This window comes from Lactuca virosa, chromosome 6, assembly GCF_052849685.1.
Source record: "Lactuca virosa cultivar CGN04683 chromosome 6, Lactuca_virosa_CGN04683_v6, whole genome shotgun sequence".
NCBI lineage: Eukaryota > Viridiplantae > Streptophyta > Magnoliopsida > Asterales > Asteraceae > Lactuca > Lactuca virosa.
The window spans coordinates 59397308-59418238 of record NC_136431.1 but is presented as its reverse complement, the minus strand read 5'-3'; the positions used below and the strand labels follow the sequence as shown (position 1 = coordinate 59418238).

The 20931-nt window shown below is 30.6% G+C and overlaps 1 long non-coding RNA gene across 7 annotated transcripts; it reads left to right on the top strand.

Annotated features, from left to right (window-relative positions):
• Positions 1–2028: 2028 nt before the first annotated feature.
• On the top strand, positions 2029–5792 carry LOC145120936 (uncharacterized). Of its 7 annotated transcripts, XR_013714430.1 has the most exons (6): positions 2029–2338; positions 2599–2675; positions 2858–2943; positions 3353–5216; positions 5316–5392; positions 5561–5792. It is a non-coding gene; the product is annotated as an uncharacterized LOC145120936 (long non-coding RNA). The 7 variants fall into 7 exon arrangements; XR_013714431.1 differs by having other exon boundaries at positions 3353–3539; positions 5095–5792; XR_013714429.1 differs by having other exon boundaries at positions 3353–3539; positions 4419–5792.
• The last annotated feature ends 15139 nt before the right edge of the window (positions 5793–20931 follow it).

Here is a 20931-nt window from a genome sequence, read left to right as displayed (position 1 = left end):
AAAAATTGAACACATATAAACATAAACGAACATATAATATGGTAATATAATCAAAGAAAATATATGAATAAAAAGAACTTAAATGAATGAACATAAATGAACGTAAACGAACATAAACAAATGTTTACGAACATAATTGAACGAACGAGACCATTGTTTGTGTTTGTTCGTTTATCTATATGAACAAGAATTTGTGCTCATATTCGTTAATTTATTAAATAAACGCACATAAACGAACTACCCGCAGAACGATTTGCGAACAGTTATTTGAACAATCGGTTTGTTTACAACCATAATTGCATATTTATAAAAAATATGACATTATAGTTGGAAGGGTTGAGGGATAACAAAGCCCCTATCATTTCAAATAGTCGTGTATAGACACAAAATTACATACGATTAAATATATGAAACACATATAACATGTGTTTTTTCAGTTTTTTTTTTCATTTGTCACTAATAAATAATTTTATATAAATCGATCATTATAATTTTATATTATGTAATTGCATATTTACAAAAAACTAATATACATATATTAATAACACTGTAGTTTTACCAATTAGTTCATTATGATCGTTCATATTCTGATCGAAAAATCAACTAACATAAATAGTCAAATTTAATCATTCAACCATCTACCTCTACTATAATAAATGAAGATTAATTTTGTCACGTGTCAATCTTTCATTAACTTTGACACTTGTCATTTTGTGATATTTTTAAAATAAATAATATGCACATGTAAATTTCTGGTTTTTCAATTTTTAAAATTAAAAAGCCACATAATATATATATATATATATATATATATATATATAAAGTATTAAATATAATAAATATTATACTAAATTGCAATTAATACGTTTCTTTATTCTTTATTCAAAATTTTATTTTAAAAATACTTATTGTTTATATTTTGATATTTAATATTTTTTAATCAATCCGTATAATACAAGGGTCTTACACCTAGTATTCTAATAAACAACTAAGTGTGAAACTTGTGTACTACACGGGTTGATTAAAAATAAAAATTAAATATGAAAATACAAACATTAGTCATTTTTTAAAATAAAACTTTAAAATAAATACAAACAAATAATGAATAATTAATTAATTCAATTTATATTAATAAAAAAACTATTGATATATTTTAAATAATTATGCTATATCCCAACAGGAAAACAACCCTTGGTGGGTAAATTAAAAGTTTTTACACGTATAATTTTGTGTGCTAAAACTTACATTTATATTTTTAGTTTGTATTTACCTGAACACGTCCTTATAATTTATTCTTTTGAAATGTATTTATAAAGCAAACATAATTTAATTTTGATATACTAAAAAAATTTAAACAAAATATGTATCATAAAAAATTAAAATGTAATTATGATATTTGTTCCTCGATTAATTTAATTGGACTATTAATAGCCCAAAATAAGCAAAAATGATTATACCACATATTGATTCTAATATGTAGGGCGTGTTCGGCACGGAGCGTTTAGGAGCGTTTGAGAGCTTCTAGCTTCTAGTGTTTGACAAAACGCTCCGTTTTAAACAGAAAGTCTTGTTTGACACTACAAGCTTCTAGCGTTTAGTTTAAACAAAACGCTCCAAATCCAAAAGCTACTTCATGTAGCGTTTAACAAAACGCTACAAGCTACAAGCTACCCGCTACCAGCTAGTTTTGCCGAACACGCCCATAATATCATATCTAAAATTAAGATTCTACGAGCTTCTATTACTCAAAAGGTTGGTAATTTATAAACTTCTAAAAACATATTCAAATGATTTTAGAAATTGTAATAGATTTCAAAAACGATAAAGATTTAAAAATTAACTATTACTAATAAGTTTTTTTATTTATATATAATTGAGTTCTCTTGGGTACTATTAAAAAAATTTTATAATTATATTTGTTTTTGAGAATTATCAAATAATAACAAATCTATAAAATTAAATAAACATTATACTTCTAAGTAATAAATAGATAAATATAAAAAAAGACTAACAAAGAGAAAGATAAAAGAAGGGATCGAGGGTTTACTCAAGAATAGACACAATAGAAAAAAAATCGTGACTTTTTGGTCGGAGTGTAAGATCTTCTAATGGAAATGGCAATATTGGCGGCACGACAACGACCGATTGTAGCATTGACTGAAATATTCAATGATAATTCTGACGGTGGGTTATGTTTTACGATTTCAAACTCAATAGAGGTAAGCATATGTCGGGAAAGGAAGGGAGTAGAGATGAAATTGTAAGCAATTCAGTTGTGATTTTGATTCTCTTGAGAATTCCGGCATAGATGTCGTCCCAAGCGACGCCTATTTGTTGGGTAAGCCGATAGTTTTTATGATTCTTTAACATTTACTTTAGGGTTTAGTATTTTGTCAAAAAGAAAAAGTAAATTTTGCTTTTATTAGAGATTTTTATGAGGTTTACTACATATACATGTATTTTCAGAATCAATTGGTTCAATAGTTTTGTTGGGATTTAATTTGATTATCTTATTTAGGATATTACACAATATCAGTTCTTCAATTCGTTTGTGTGCATGTGACTGTGTGTGTGAGTATATGTGTATGTGTGTTATAGGAATTGTCAAGTTCTAGGCAATGAAACAGAGGAAGGCCAGAACCATTGTCGAGGTCAAAATGGTCCTTTTTTAGCAGGTAGCAAACACTTTTAATTCACTTTCAAATAAACTGATGGAGTTTTTAATAGGTATCAAACATATTGGTGTTGCTTGTATCAATATTTAAAGAATACAATGTCAAATAGAGTGATGGCTTTTTTCAGGCTATTCCAAATACCGGTTCAAATTGAATTCTTTCTCTTTTTTCTAATTTTCAAGCTATTCGAAATCCATTTTTCCCTGGGACGCAGCTGGCTTCTTAAATGTTCAAAAAATAAAGGGTATACATACTGCCATGAAATCAGGTAAAACAATTTCTCAGTTTGATAAATATTATAAAATTATTTGTTATAATGTAAAAGTAAAATAGTTATTTAGTTTCATTCGGATCGAATGCACAAGGATATTTATTAAATAGTAGATCAATTTTATATGAAGTGATGTGAAAGTACAATGCTATTAACAAAAAATAATTTTTGTACTTTCACATGGCCTGTGAAATTGGACCTTAGAGCAAAAAATGGGACTTGGTAGGCAAATTCGATTATACAGGTAAATTTGTTTAAACGGTGACTTTTCTTTATACATTCAAAGTACAACTTTTTTAATGAAAATTTGAATAAAAAACTATAATGATAATTGTCATAAACATAAAAAAACCAGTTATGAAAGTACTAACCTGTTGTTATTTGATCTTTGTCTTTGGTGGAATAGGTGAAGAAAACGAAAACAGCGAGGAGGAAAACTATTGTGATATGCAAACATAATGGCAAGGGAGAATCATTAGACCGTTTTCAAAAAGCTGATGTGCACTTACCTCAATCAATAATGATAATCTTGTGTTTTTTATTCTTCAAGAGCAACGTTTTCTACAACCGCAAGGAGGCTTTAAGTTCAACAGGTAAAATAAATAATATATGAAGAATGAATGAGTATATATAATCTGATAATAATTCGAATACGTGGATTGAAATTTGTTTCCTAATTTTTTGCGATTTACTGTATTCAAAATAATTTTGAATTTATGAAGGATAGAAAAGGATAATTGAGTTGTTTATGATGTTTAAACTCATATATAGGATGAAACAATTTTTTTATTTAATAATTTGAACTTACAATTTAAACTAACAGTTATAGGGATATGAATATATCTTTTGTGTGTGGAATATATATTGATTATCATTATCATTTAATTCCAACATTTACTTCCTAAAATCATGCAATTGCCAGAATACGGGTGGACGAATCAAGTTTCCATTTTAATGAGATTTTAATTGAGTTTGAATTTTTTTTTTTTTGGAAGATCACGTTCCTGATTTTACTGCATTGTGAGTTGAAATGACCAAAATGGCAATTTCGGAATATCACTTAGACATTTTGAGCGGGAAAAATAACTTGGGGGAGGCTGAGAAATTGTCACGTGGCAATTTGGTACTTATTTATTAGATTAGGAGATACTTGAATTTGCCACTTGTCACTCTATTAAACAATATATTGTACACATGACATCTTTTTCCAAATCTATTTGTTTGACTTTCAAATTTCAAATCTCTATGCTTAATAAAAACCTCCCTTAAACGCCATGTGTCCCCCTTATAGACCTTCTTCAATCCACGTGTCATTTTTTCACGTATGCTCTGATTTTTTTTCCCGCCCATGCGTATATCTTTGATTTGCTCTGTCATTTATGATTTATCCCCCATTTTTGGCATTTCCATGTATAATTCCAATTAATCATGAAGAAATTGATTTGAAATCCCTTAAAATCATTTTTATTTAGGTTATTGTTAGTTCACACATCCATAAATCTCTCCAATTTGTTGCTTCTCGATCAGTAAATCTCGCAAAACCCCTGCCTTTCTTCACTACTTTTAAACCATAATACTATTTTTCCTCTTTATCAATGGTACGAAGATTCTACTCCTCATCTCTAATCTCTCTTAAACCATATCTCCGTAAACCCTTTGATTCGTGCTTCTCCTGCTTGGAGCATAACAATGGCGCACCACTTCCATAAAATGACAATCGTTGACTTTGTTCTCATCTTTTGTAAGTATTCTTTTTTTTTTCTTCAATTCCTCTCTTCCTTTCTCTTTTTCTCCTTCTAGGTTTGATACTTTTGATAGAAACCTGATGTTTCTCTTGAAGTTGTTCTATGACTATTTCAAGAAAACGATAAGGCATATCTTATTTTTTTTAGTTCCATGGTTTTACTGTCACATGTTAATTTAGGTCAAAACATGCTAAAAGTTGCTTAGACTTAATCATTAAAACAAAAAAAAATCCCTAAGTTCTTTAGCTTGCTTCCTTTCATGATTGTGTTGAGAGAAAAAGAGATGGGGATAAATATGACCAACTAAGAGTTGGAGGGTTACTATTTATTTTGTTTTAAAACTTGATAATTTAACTTCAAAGTGAGGATGTAAGAATGTCGAAAAGATTTGCTAATATTGCAGTTTCAAGCATGTGCATCACCTCCATTTACAACCATTTACTATATTGCAAGGTCAAGGAGAGCTTCATACAGTGCTGCTTTTGCAGCCAAGATGATTTTTCAATTTTATTTATTTCAATTTGAGTATGTGTTTTTGCATCCATTTAAGAAGTTATTTATTCTATTCTTTCTGTTAGAAGTTATGGTAACAACTTAATCTAAAGAATGGTAAATATTTAACAGGGTTGCATCTTAGTTGTGCTGGAAATGGAGAATAAAAGATTGATAATTATTGACATTTTTTTTGCTGGAGTGTCCAGGTCAGAATATCACTTAAATATTCCCTTTTTTATCTTAATCTTTAAAGACAGTTCATAATTTGGGTTAAGTTTTACATATTATGAATATATGGGTTGATATGTCAAATATTTTTAATATATTTCACCTGCAACATTTTTCACAAGTTAGTTTATCATTTGAATGATTAGATGACGAAGAGGTTGAAGTTGGATTAATTGCTCTGTAAGGGAATGTTCATAAATAATGTAACATGCCTTGCATAGACAAGCATAAAGTTTTGAGTAAGTTTGCAAAACAATTGTAGTTTACAAACATAATAACTCTGAGTTAGAAAAGAAAATTATTAGCATCTTCTTTTGGTTTTCACTTGGGTCTAATATAAGAGTTGGAATTAATCAGGTTCCAAGAAAAATAACCAAAGGTTGTTGAAAAAATTAACCCGAAACCTTTTTGTTCTTCTTTGCTACATATTAGATGATTTCTATGTGAAAAACAATCTTAATTTGTTTTTATGAACTTCTGAATTAGATATGGTTAATTGTTTGTATGTTCATTCCAATTAGTTTGGTTCAAATTTCTCTTAAAAAAGTTTTTATTTGATTTTTTTGAGATAAAATATATGACTTTAATATAAACCGATAATATTGGGCCACAATGTTAGTACCAATTACTACTAAAATTTCTCACTATAAGATTTATAGATTGTGTAAGGGCTGATTGTAAAAAATAACATCATACTTTGTAAATTATGAAGTATCATACTTTATAAGATCCTAGATTGTGTAAGAGCTGATTGTAAGAAATAACATCATACTTTCTAAATTATGTAGTATCATACTTTATAAGATCCTATATTGATTTTTTTTGTTATTACAAAAAATGAACAAAAAATGACCACAATGACCAAAAATTTTAAAAAGTCAAATGTGGTTGAGCAAAAAAATTTGTGAAAACTAAGATAAGCTTTAGTTTTTATTATATTTCTTTGATTTTGTTATATGTTTTTAGCAAAAAGGAAAAAAATTATGCTTAGCATAATTCTTGGTATGCCATTCAATTTAATTTGTGGTTTGTAGAGATGGAAGTGAAAGGAACAACCCATTCTAGCTTTATGATATATTAAATGATGTAAACATTTGAATTTCTATATGAATTAATGATTGTTAGATATATATGAATCTCCCCATTCGAAATGCAAGCATGCTTATGCATTCTCATGAATATGCATGGCAAAAGATTGGAATAAAGAGACTAATCTTATGCATTTTTAGAAAAATTGATGTCTATTAATAACAATGAACTTGCAGTTTTAAATACTAAATAGCATGAACTTGCAGGTCTAATGCATTTTTTTTGCAAAAAAGTAAATCTTTTAAGAAGTTTGTTGAAACAATTCCAAGTTGGACAATTATGACCCTATACAAAAAATGACCATCTTCCCACTGAACTAATAACATATTACTTTTTTTAATAACTAATCTGCCACTAGAACAAAAAATGATCACATGTACCAAAAGTTTAAATCTTTTTACAAATCACTAACCATAGATCTTCTCTTCTTCTCTGATAACCGGAAATACATAGGATTTTTTTATTGTTGGTCATTCCCACTTTTTCAGAAAGTGTATCAAAAACTTGAAATACATTGTTTTATTGTTGGTCATTCCCACTTTTTCTGACATATAATTTTTTTCGTTTGAAAAACAGATCCTATTATTCAAAATACCAAAGGAACTATAAATAAAGAAACATATATTCAAGCTTGAACTAGCAACAACAGTGTATTCTCAGATGTAAATAAATCCACTTGACAATAACCAAATATATACAGGGGCAATTTTGTCAAAATCAGTAAAGGCAATACATATCAGTAGGTTCAAAATTTGCTACATCTATTGGTTTACAATTGTTCATACCGAAAGAAAGAAAGGTATAAATATGAAATAATGAGCCATCTATTAATACGTACTTGGATGATTAAAATTACAAATCTATCGCCCAACACTTGAACAAAATGCTATCTACAAGTAAAATATTATGTATATAAAATTGTATCTCTCCTTAATAGTTTTTAACGAAAAAATAATTGCATACTATAATGCTATAATAAAAAATTTTCTTGTATTTACCATTTTTAGGAATCAAATGAAGATATGTTATAACATCCTAATTGCAAGAAGTAGGATCCTACTTTTGATTTGAAAACTACAATGTTGTAATCATAAAAAATGTAAGTAAAATGTATAACAAAAAAAAAATAGCAAGGTACTTTCATTTAATTGTTGAGTATAACATCGTATTTTATAACAAAACAGAAAACAACAAGGTACTTTCATTTAATTGTTTACTATAACAAAATATTTTCATTTTACTTTTCTTCTTCCTTTTAACACCTCTATAAATTACTTTTATTTTCTTACAATATCGTACAAATCACCAACCGTGGTTTCCACGGGTTATAACCTAGTATCGTAATATTAAACAATGTCAAACTTGATAAACTTATTTAAATTCAAATCCCCTTATATTTGGTATATCAAATATTAAATTCTACAAGCAATGTAATTTCATATCCGTAACATTAAGAAATATATTAGACAATATATCATAAATAAATCAACGTCATTAATATATATTCTTCAAAACCAAATTTCAACAATTTATATATGGAACAATTATTTTCAATTCGAATACTATTATCCGAGTTTTTATATTTTCATCTATTCTACGTGAATTGCTTATATATAAACTTTGTATAGCCTAATTTTTTTTATTATTTATCATTTTGGCACCGGATTGAATATTATTTAAAGTTTCTATACATTTAAAATATTATTTAAACACACATTATAAGCTTACCAATATATGTACTATATATAAATATTTGTTTGCAATTTATTGTTAAAGAAAACTGTTTTTTTATTATATAAATTTTATTATTATCAATCGTATAACACATAGGTTATAACCTAGTTACCGAATAATATAGTCTACATAGTTTATTTTAAATCAAATAAAAATTATAATAAGATAAAGTTATTAAACTAGCCATTTTCCTTAATGAGTTATCCATTTTTAGCCAAAAATTAGCCATTGTCCCAAAATAGCCATCCAAAGTACTAGGCAATCCCCGCCCCGTTTCCCCCTGTTGACATCCCTAATCTAAACCGTAGACGATTAAGATCGTCTACGGTCAACCCTTGGTTGACTACGGTGAACCCTTCGTTTACTACTCTTTCGGGCAATGGGCTACTGTTTCGTGGGTCGTCAACTATTTCAGGGTCCGTTAGCCCAAAATATATAAAGTTATAATTTTTTTTTCGTCATTTTTGTGTGTTTGAAGCTAGGAAAACTCAATGAAGCCTTCAATGAAAACCAAATTTCTCTTCGAATCTCTGATTTTTTTTTTGTTTTTCTTGTCTAGGATGAGATTTAATAGATGAGTTTTTTTTGGAAAAAAAATAACGAAAAAAATAACAAAATCGTAGGTTTCTTAATAACCTATGGTTTTCGTAAAAATATTTTGTAACTCATTATAATATATACTAGGTATGAAATAATAGTCAAATTTCATTAATTAGTAGTCAACTTTTACCAAATAGTAATCAAATACCAAAAAGCAAAAAAAAAAAAACTAAAACTATAGACCATTTTGCTGAAACAGTAGATCATTTGGTCTATAGTAGATCGGTGAGAGGAAACCATAGACCATAAAATGGTCTATGGTTTTGTTTTGCAAAAATGAATATATATATATATATATATATATATATATATATATATATATATATATATATATATATATATGAAACCGTAGACCATTTAAGCGAAATAGTAGACGATTTTAATGGCCTAAGGTTTCGGTGATATTTTTGGACAAATACTGATTTTTGGCTAAAAACTGCAAAATCATTAAGAAATTTGGTTAGATTAGTAAGAGTATACCGTACGTGATTTAATTATTTTGTGTCAACATGTAATTAAAAACCATAGATAATATGTGAATGTTTTTATCTGATTTTAAAAAATGAAAAAATTAAAAGGTAATGAGTATGGACAACTAACAATAGTGAGGTGGTTGGAAACGAAGGGTTTCGTGAACAAATGAAAACTTGTTAAAGAAGAGATTAAGACATCCTTGTTTTTCAATTTGATGCATTTGACAAGCAACCGATTTAGTTGGTTTTCACTTTTATATATATATATATATATATATATATATATATATATATATATATATATATATATATATATATATATATATATATGTTATGAATTAAGCGTAATTAATGTAACTATAAATCAAACCAAACTATTAAACTTTGATAAGAACTTTAATTGAGAAGAAATGATATTTAGAGAGAATATGAAAGTTATATGTCTTATAACTTTTTGGTGTGTTTCATTCTTTACAATGGAGGGGTATTTATACTACAAATTTTACTAACATATAATTGTAACTAGTTAGAAATGTTGACAAATTTGCCATGCACCAATTATTATGTCATCCACCAATTATTTACAACACTCCCCCTTGGATGACATCATTTTAGCATTCAACTTTGACGTACTGCCTCATTAAAAACTTTGCTAAGGAAAACTCAGTGGGAAAAAAAACTTTAGCGAAGGGAAAAAGAGTGCAGTGTATAGTTGACTCCCCCTTATTTAGACATCTGTCACATTATATTCTATGCACATGTCGCATTCCGATTCCATGGACATGTTTCCTGAAGATTGCAGTAGGAAGTGCCTTCGTAAAAAGGTCTGTTGCATTGTTACTGGATTGAACATATTTGATTTCAACTTGATGGTTCTTTATAAGCTCTTGAGTGTACTCAAAAAACTTTGGAGGTATATGTTTTGTCCTGTCGCTCTTGATATATCCCTCTTTCATTTGAGTGACACATGCTGAGTTATCTTCATAAATTAAAGTTGGACATATATCCTTTTCAAGTCTACATGAAGTTAAAACTAGTTGTGTCATCGATCTTAACCATGTACATTCTCTACTAGCTTCATTTAGTGCAATTACTTCAGCATGATTTGAGGATGTGGCAACAAGTGTTTGCTTTTGAGAACGCTAGGAAATTACAGTACCTCCATTCATGAATACATATCCAGTTTGAGATCTAGCTTTATGAGGATCAGACAAATAACTTGCATCTGCATAACCAATCAAGCCTTGTTTTGAATTGTTAGGGTAAAATAACCCTAAATCACTATTTCCTCGAAGGTATCGAAAAATATGTTTGATTCCATTTCAATGTCTTTTTGTTGGGGTTGAACTAAATCTTGCTAGCAAGTTTACAGCGAAAGAAATGTCAGGTCTAGTACAATTGGTAAGATACATAAGAGCTCCAATTGCATTTAGATATGGTTCTTCTGAACCAAGGACTTCTTCATTTTCTTCGCATGGACGAAATGGATCCTTGTCGATATTTAATGATCTAACAACCATTGGAGTGCTTATTGGATTTGCATTTTCCATATTGAAACGTTTCAAGACTCTTTCTGTGTAATTTGATTGATGCACAAGTATTCCGTTAGGCATATGCTCAATCTGTAAACCAAGACAATATTTGGTTTTTCCAAGATCTTTCATTTCAAATTCTTTCTTTAAAAGTTCAATCACTTCAAGGATTTCTTTATTCGTTCCAATGATGTTTAGATCATCAATATAGACTGCTATGATCACATATCCAGATGTTGTTTTCTTAATAAATACACATGGACAAATAGTGTTATTTTTATAACCTTTACTTGTCAAATAATCGCTTAAACGATTGTACCACATGCGCCCAGTTGTTTTAACCCATACAAAGATCTTTGTAATTTTATAGAATACATTTCTTTGGGTTTTGCACTTAACGCTTCAGGCATTTTAAATCCTTCAGGGATTTTCATATAGATATCACTATCAAGTGATCCATACAAGTAAGCTGTAACAACATCCATAAGACGCATCTCTAAATTTTTAGATACTGCCAAGCTGATTAAATATCTGAAAGTGGTTGCATCCATTACCGGTGAATAAGTTTCTTCATAATCAATTCCAGGTCTTTGAGAGAAACCTTGAGCAACAAGTCTGGCCTTGTATCTTACAATTTCGTCTTTCTCATTTCTTTTTCGTACGAAGATCCATCTATATCCTTATGGTTTCACAACTTCAGGTGTGAGTATAATGTTCCCAAAAACCTTTCTCTTGTTAAGAGAATTTAATTCAACTTGCATAGCTTCCTTCCATTTAGCCCAATCATTTCTTCTTTGACATTCAATGACAGATTGTGGTTTGGGATCATCACTCATAATATCATATGCAACTGAATAAGAAAATATTGCACCTATATTGTCAGTTTCATTTTGGTCACATATTCTATTTGTCTGACCATAATTTAATGCATCATCCTCCTTTCCTGGGGGAATTTGAATAATTCGTGTTTCTCCAGGAACACTTTCATCGTGATCTAGTGCATTTTCTGCTCCTCTTCTTTTTCGTGGGTTCTTATCCTTAGAACCAAATGGCCTTCCACGCTTCAGGCGTGTTTTAGACTCTTGAGTGACTTTATCATCAGATTGTCCATGTGGAATGTCAATTCGAGCTGGAACATTGACAGCTGGTATATATGATTTAGTCACCCTTTTTGTGTCAGTAAATGCATCAGGTAATTGATTTGCCATTTCTTGGAAATGCATTATCTTTTGAACTTCCATGTCACATTGCTTTGTGCGAGGGTCAAGATATGATAAAGTAGGCTCATGCCATGACACATCCTTTTCCAGAATCTTCTTTTCTCCACCTAATGATGGGAAATTTGCCTCATCAAATTGACAATCTGCTAGGCGTGCTGTGAAAACATCACCTGTTAATGGTTCAAGATATCTTATAATAGAGACTGACTCATAACCAACATATATTCCCAACCTTCTTTGAGGACCCATTTTTGTCCGTTGAGGTGGTGCAATAGGGACATATACTGCACACCCAAAAATTCTCAAATGGGATATATTTGGCTCTTGACCGAAAGCAAGTTGTAGTGGAGAATATACATGATATGAACTTGGTCTTATGCGTATCAATGATCCAGCATGTAAGATTGCATGGCCCCAAACAGAAACAGGAAGTTTGGTCCTCATTATCAATGGTCTAGCTATTAGCTGGAGACGTTTAATCAGTGATTCAGCTAAACCATTTTGTGTGTGTACATGAGCAACTGGATGCTCAACAACAATTCCTATAGACATACAATAGTCATTAAATGCTTGTGAAGTAAATTCACCAGCATTATCAAGTCTCACTCTTTTGATAGTATAATCAGGGAAATGTGCCCTTAATTTAATAATTTGGGCAAGAAACTTTGCAAATGCCATATTACGAGTTGATAATAGGCAAACATGAGACCATTTGCTGGATGCATCTATTAAGACCATAAAGTATCTAAATGGTCCAGATGGTGGATGAATCGGTCCACATATATCACCTTGAATTCTTTCTAGGAATCTAGGTGACTCCCTTTCAACTTTTATTGGAGAATGTTTTATAATTAACTTTCCAAGGGAGCAAGATGTACATGGTTTTATGCTATTGGATTGAGGAAACTTTTGGTCCTTCAATGGATGCCCGTGTGTATTCTCAATTATCCTTCGCATCATTGTTAATCTTGGGTGGCCCAACCTATCATGCCATAAACTGAATGTCCCAGGATCACAATGTTTTCCTTCTACTACCATATTTGATTAATCATATGTATATATGTATAATGCATACCAGAATCAAGTGTTGGTAGTTTTTCAAGCACATGGTTTTTGTCTATAATATACATATATTTCTTATTTTCAATGGTCACAGTTTTTGTGTCATAACCTTTGAAATATATGTCATTGAAACTTAATAAGTTTCTATTAGACTTTGGAGAAAATAAGGCATTTTCTATACAAAAGCTTGTACTATTTGGTAATATAAAATGGGCTTTCCCGGTTCCCTCTATCAAGTCTGCAGGACCTGATATTGTATGTATGACTGTTTTTGTTGGTACTAATTCTGAAAAATATTTCTTTGATTTCAGAATAGTATGTGTACTACCACTATCTGCTATACAAAGATCTCCAATCTTTTGTGCTCCAGTTGGACTCATATTAAACTTCACATATAAAAGGAATAATAAGTGAATAAACATAATCATAATTATTATTAAAAAGAAAGCTCATTTATTGTAGGAAAGACATTACATGAAAAACAAACGAAGGAAAAACAGTTTTACTAGAACGATAATAGATTTTTTTTTTAGTTTATGTCTTCCATGTCATTGCAGAAATCAGCAACATTTAGTGGAGTGAATTCAACATTATCAATGAGGTTTGCTTCTTTTCCTTTTCCTTTAATGGACTCTTGATAAAGTTGACAAAGATGTGCAGGTGTGCGACAGTTCCTTGACCAATGGCCTGTGCTACCACATCTATAACATGAACCATCAGATTTTTGTGATGTCCCAGTGTCATGCCTTGCCACTTTGGCCTTATCTTGTGTGTGGACATTGTTTCTTTGTGAATATTGGCAATTATTTCTTTTCTGGCGACGACCACGATTATTACCTTGTCCACGACCAGAATTATGGTTCTGATTATGGCTTTGGTTTCGATTAAAATAGTCACGGCCTCGCCCTCGTCCACGTGTATTGTTTCGATGACAATCAATATTTGTAGCATTTGCTTCAGGAAGTGCTACTGATCCCGTTGGACGAGATTCATGGTTTTTCATTAAGAGTTCATTGTTTTGCTCTGCAACGAGCAGACATGCATTCAGTTCAGAATATCTTGTGAACTTTTGCATCCGATATTGTTGCATCAAAGTAATGTTTGTTGCATGAAATGTTGAGTAAGTTTTCTCCAACATATCTTCATCACTAACCTCTTGTCCACAATACTTGAGTTGTGAACATATTCTGAACAAAGCTGAGTTGTATTCATTTACTTTCTTGAAGTCTTGAAACCTTAGTGTTCTCCATTCATCTCTAGCATTTGGAAGTATAACTTCCTTTTGATGATCAAATCTTTCTTTCAAAAGATTCCAGAGAATACTTGGATCAGTAACATCAAGATATTCAAATCTCAACATTTCATCAATATGCTTACGAAGGAAAACTTGTGCTTTTGCTTTGTCTTGTGCCAAGCAATTATTAAATTCATATATAGTATTTGAGATACCCATGGATTCAAGATGCATTTTTACATCTATCATCCATGGCACATAGTTTTTCCCACTAACTTCAAGTGCTGCAAACTCGAGCTTTGCAATGTTGGACATAATGTAACTATAAATTTTAAACAAAATTAAAATTAAAATTAAAATCCATTTATTTCAATAAATATTACACAAAAAAGAAGCGGTAAAGCTAACATTGCATACAAGCCTAAAAGTAGATGAAATTCCATATTATCTTCGATGTTAAGGATTGAGATGAAAAGTAACATGACTATTATAGTCATGATTATCACAAAAGGATGAATCATCTTGAAGCTTGATTTCTTGAAATTGATTTATTTGATAGAAGAGAGAAATATTTGTTGTGGGTAAAATAAGCAGGGTAAAGATGTTTATTTATGGTAAAAAAATATAGCCGTTGTTTTTGCTGTTTATAACCGTTGCATATATATTCCCGTTGTGTATATATGTATATGTATTTTATAAATCATATAATAAGACTTATAACTAATACATAACTTTACTAATTAGAAACATAAATAAATATTAGTAAATGTTTAAATAAAATTATGAAGAGTATCTAAAATATAAATAAACATTGACATGTATAAATAAATATAATTTAAATGTTAGTATGCACAAATAAAAGTTAGTAGCATAATATAAATGTTAGTATGCATAAATAAAAGTTAGTTGCATAATGTAAATGTTAGTTTGCAAAAATAAAAATTAGTTGCATAATGTAAATGTTAGTATAAAAATTAGAATACATAAAGAAATGTTAGTATAAGAAATAAAAATTGTTAGTAGTCCATAATGTCCATAATGTATAAGTTTCATTAATTCATTAGTATTATTATTTTAATATGATTGAGGTTTTTATAATTAATAGTGTTTTTACTAAGTAATACATACCTTGATTAAGATAGATGTGATTTTCCACTTGTTTAGTAACCTTGATTAGAGCTTTCGTGCTGATAACGTGTTATGAATTAAGCGTAATTAATGTAACTATAAATCAAACCAAACTAGTAAACTTTGATAAGAACTTTAATTGAGAAGAAAGGATATTTAGAGAGAATATGAAAGTTATATCTCTTATAACTTTTTGGTGTGTTTCATTCTTTACAATGGAGGGGTATTTATACTACAAATTTTACTAACATATAATTGTAACTAGTTAGAAATGTTGACAAATTTGTCATGCACCAATTATTATTGTCATCCACCAATTATTTACAACACCACCAATTATTTACAACAATATATATATATATATATATATATATATATATATATATATATATATATATATATATATATATATATATATATATATATATATATATATATATATATATATATATATAGAGAGAGAGAGAGAGAGAGAGACTAAAATAGCTATAATCACTAATTTTTTTTAAACAGCTCAATTAAAAAAAATTAGCACCAACAAAAATACAACTAGTTCATGAGCAGATTTTGCATCTACCTATTTCAATTCCTCCTACTTTTACGATTCATACTACAAAATCAACTATAAGAAAACGAAACAACGGAATCAAACAACAACTCTTTCCGATATTGCACATTTCCAAACACCAACGCATTTCAATAAGTCCAAAGCACCCAAATCAAAGTGACACACGTGGAATCTATAATCAAACGTCTAGAATTACCCACTATGAAGCTGTCAACCCAAGAAAATAGCAACTCAATCAAATCAAAATTGGGGATTGAGATATCAACCCACTTCGCGAACTTCTGCCACAACTCTTGAGCAAGGGAACACTTCAGAAACATATGCACCACATCTTCATGGGCTTCACTACAACAAGGGCATAAAAGAGATGGAAGATCAATATTACGCATAACCAGATTACACCTAGTCGGTAACATGTTAAGAATAAGCCATTAAGTAAAAATATTGATTTTTATTGGAAGAAATTTATTCCACCTAGTAGCAATACCACCACACGGCATAGTAAGATCATCCAACCGAGATCGAGCTTCCTTAACCGTGAATTGTTTCTCAATCCCCATGTTCCACTCCCACGAATCCAACTTGTTATACATATAAATAGAATTCAACAACAACAACAAGGATATGATTGGAACCGGGACTCCAAAGCAACACCAAAAATCAGTCTTTGCCACACAATCTTCCAATTATTCTCATTCCAATAATCACTAACCATAGCGTCCCGAAAAACATATAAGGCATATAGTCTAGGGAAACGAGCATTTAAAAGCACATCCCCAACCCACACATCTTTCTAGAATCTCGTATTTGTGCCATTACCAGCTTGTCTTCTACAGGAATCAAAAGGAATTAACCCGTTATTGTGGATATCCCACAACTTAACAATACTCCTCCAAATGGTAGAATTTGGAAAAAAAGGACTAATTAATTATTCATTTTTAGCCAAAAATTAGCACTTATCCCATAATAGCCACTAAAACCGTAGGTTTCTTCAAAAAAACCAATGGTCAACGTAACCAAAAAAATTGACTACTCTTTCGGGTAATGGACTACTGTTTCGTGGGCCATCTACTCCTTCAGGGCCCGTCGACCCAGAGTATATAAAGTTATACTTTTCAGATTTGGTCATTTTGCCTACACTTTCAAGTGTTTTGACTACTATTTTCTCTCAATGGAACCTTCAAAGAACAATTAGGTATCTATCGATTATTGCGGTAATTTTAACGTATTATTGATTAGGAGTAGGTTTTATACATATAATTTTTTTTCAAAAAAAAACCGAAAAAAATGTGAAACCATAGGCTTAATACGAAACCTACGATGTACAAGTAGACAATACACAGATTGTGCATCAAATGCTTGTACACCGTATGTTTCTTTGAGGAAACCGTAGGTTTTTCAAAAACTACTCTTTGGGAGACTGTAAACCTTTGAGAGCAAACTGTAGGTTTCTAAAAACCTACAGTTTTGATTTTGAAAATGAAAAAAAAATCTTTATATATATTTGGCTGAAACCGTAGGTTTTAGGCGAAAGAGTAGGCGAATTACGAAACCTACTGTTTTAGTGGTTATTATGGGATAAGTGCTAATTTTTGGCTAAAAATGGATAAGTAACGAGTGATTATGGCTAGTTTATGTAACATACACGTTCAGTTATCGTGTTTTATAATGAATAATATTATGAAATATTATATGAATTTGCATATTGAGTTCTAACAGATAGTTTTTACTTGAATTGAAGTAAAACTATGTTTAGAATCATTCAAAATGTTTTGGAAGTCTTATGAGATTCCGAACAAAAGTCAAATATTGAAATTTAACGAAAATATAAAATTTGAAATAAGTATAATTTTATTATTGAAAGTTGTAAATAATCTCGTTAGAAACATTTAGGCGAAAACTTCATCGAAATCCGAGTTATAACGAAGAAGTTATGACCAATCGAAGATCCGCGACAAAACCGACAAACACTATTTAGCGTAAAAAGTGAGTTTTCGATAAACTACTTTTTAGATTTAGTGATCTAAACGAAAGTCGTAGTATTCGTTAAACCGAGAATTTTCATAAAAAAACGTCCAAATCTGACTTTGTATGAGGAAGTTATGATTTCTCTAAGTTTCGAAATAGCAGTAGACAACTAAAAACTCGAAATAAAGATCGAGTGATTTTTATCCGACACAACCTAAACAAGAATCGAAGGTCTCGTCAATAGTATTACAATGGTAAAAAGACAGACGAAAACGAACATCGGATGAAAAAGTTATGAAAATTTGAAGATAGGGGCACAAAAACCGAGAAATCTCGCATGGATAAGATCAGATTTCGGACACGTCACCCGGATCCTCGCAAATTGCCCCGTGTTCGACCCGCGTGTCGCAACCTCTCGCATCCGATGGTGCGGCCCAATCCGAGACCGACGCGTGTCTTCGCGGTGGAGGCTCCCGAACCGAGCCACCTGTCCTCGCCTCGCATCCGACGCCTGGCACCCTCGCATGCGAGCCACGTGCCCCCCTCGGTCCGAAGTTCACCCTATAAAAGGGAGGTGCGAGACCTCCCGACTAATGTTAGAAATTTCTCACATTTTCACTCCTAAACCCATTTTCAAGTCATTCCAACTTCCCCCGAAGCGCCGGGATCATACCCAACACCCGAAATACGTTCCGAAGTGCCCGAAGACCCCGAGAAATTTATCTTTTCGGTTTGAAGCTCAACCCTCGCAAGGCCCAGTTTTTAAGAAAGCTCCCGGTTTTCATCGAAGAAAATTAATTATAGTAACGAAGTGCTGCCCAAATTATTATTTTAACCTCCAGTTAATTCACGGTGAGTTCAATATATAGGAACAATTGTATGTTATGTGTTATATATGCTATGTGCTTTTTCCATGTTATTTTCCCGTGTTATTATTTCATGCTATTTTGTTACCAAATTTGTACCCTTGGCCATATGATCGGTGAAAGGACTTAGATTCACAGTGGTATTGGTATGTAGCCTCTGGCCGTGTAGAGCATGTCTCGCAAGAGAATGACTTCTACCCCTATGGCATTTGCAGAAGGTCAGATAGGGCTGAAAGCCTGAAATATACCAAAATGTTTAATCAGAAATTCTATGTCTTTTGTGCCACTTGGGCTGAAGTTTTATTGATGTATATCAAGTTGAAATTGTTGTATCTCATTGATTGTATATCCTTGAATCAAATCATCAATTGATATGGAAAGCTTGTCGCATTTCACATATGCCTTTGTTGTTCCTTGTACCCCTTTGCTTCTGCCATATTAAAATATATATATGGCATAACGTTATATTATATCTATTATTGAACTCACTAAGCGTCACCGCTTATCCCTCTCAGTGTTTAACTATTGCAGGTAATAAAGATCCAGTATAGTCATATACTGATAGAATATTTTAAATAGTTTAAAACTATTACTTTTGTATTTAGTACTCATGTATGTATAAATTATAGTATCCTGGGAAGTTATGTAATATATAAAACTTTGTAATAGTCGGTTTGTATCCAGTCTTATGTAATCAAATTATCAATGTAAAATATTATTTATGAATATGCATGTAGCATGTTTTGGAGTAATATGATGTAGTTTTAAGTTTTAATGAAAGCGGTTCTCTCAATCATATGAAAGTGTGGGTCTTTCAGTTTAGTAATTTTCCCATGTATGTATATATATATATATATATATATATATATATATATATATATATATATATATATATATATATATATATATATATATATATATATAGAGGTGAGATTTGTTGAGAACTCATAGTTTCCCGAGAACCCGAGAACTAAAGGTAGAGCGTTAGATCAAAATTTATTGGGTTTTTATTCAAAAATAGTTTCAAAAACATAAAATTTAGCAACGGAAGACTTGATATTCTGAATCACATAAAACAAGTTTATAACCCACCAATGATCTTCTTGCAAAGTTTGGAAAGAAAACAAGCACCAAAGAAGAAGATGGAGAAATTACAACCTTTGTAGCTCTTTGGATCATCTTGGGAGGCTTGGAAGTTGATTAAGAATGATGAACTTTAGAGACACCAACAATTACTCAACTTGATGTAGATGTTAGTCCAAAAACTCTTAAGACTCTTAAGCTTTATGTTCTTATCAAAATAAGAACATAAAGAGAGCAAAATCAAGAGTGTGATCTTCAAATCTTCAACAAAACTAGAGAGAAAACACACACATGCACTTACGGTTTTAGTATGGATCAAAGAAAGGAATGAAAGCCTTACTTAAAAGCAAGTTCTTTACCCACAACTCCTTAACACTTTAAGACAACCCATGCCTCTTTTGTAATACTTTAATCCCATACTTCTAAAGTATGTTCCCTGGATTAAAATAAGCTACAAACCATACCTCTCTTCCCCTCTTTAATTTTCGGCAAAAGTAAGAAGAAAAGAGAATCCAAAGTTTATAAACTTGTAATCTCTTTTATAATTTATAAACTTTGTCATTTGGCTAAAAGACAAAAGTCTTTCTGGTACAAAATGTTGTACGTGACTTAATAAATCATACCATATGATATATTATGTTACTTGCTAATGAAAATTAATTATTTCCTAGAAATAAATAATTCCCACTTTAATTATAAGAGTTTTTAAACAACCAAGATCTAGTTTTTAAGTCGCAAAGGGACCAAGAATGCATCTTTCTTAGCTAAATCCATTAAGTCCAAGTCTCCAACCTTCAGATCTAAATCAACATGATGTTTAGATGGATAAAGTTTCCAACTTTATCCATAATAATGTCTCAGGATTTCAAGATCTAAAATTTAATACACCAAAATGGCCTAAATGACCAAAATAACTTGTGTGGCTGAAAGGGAAGGCAAAAGATCAAAACTTTTCTAGTC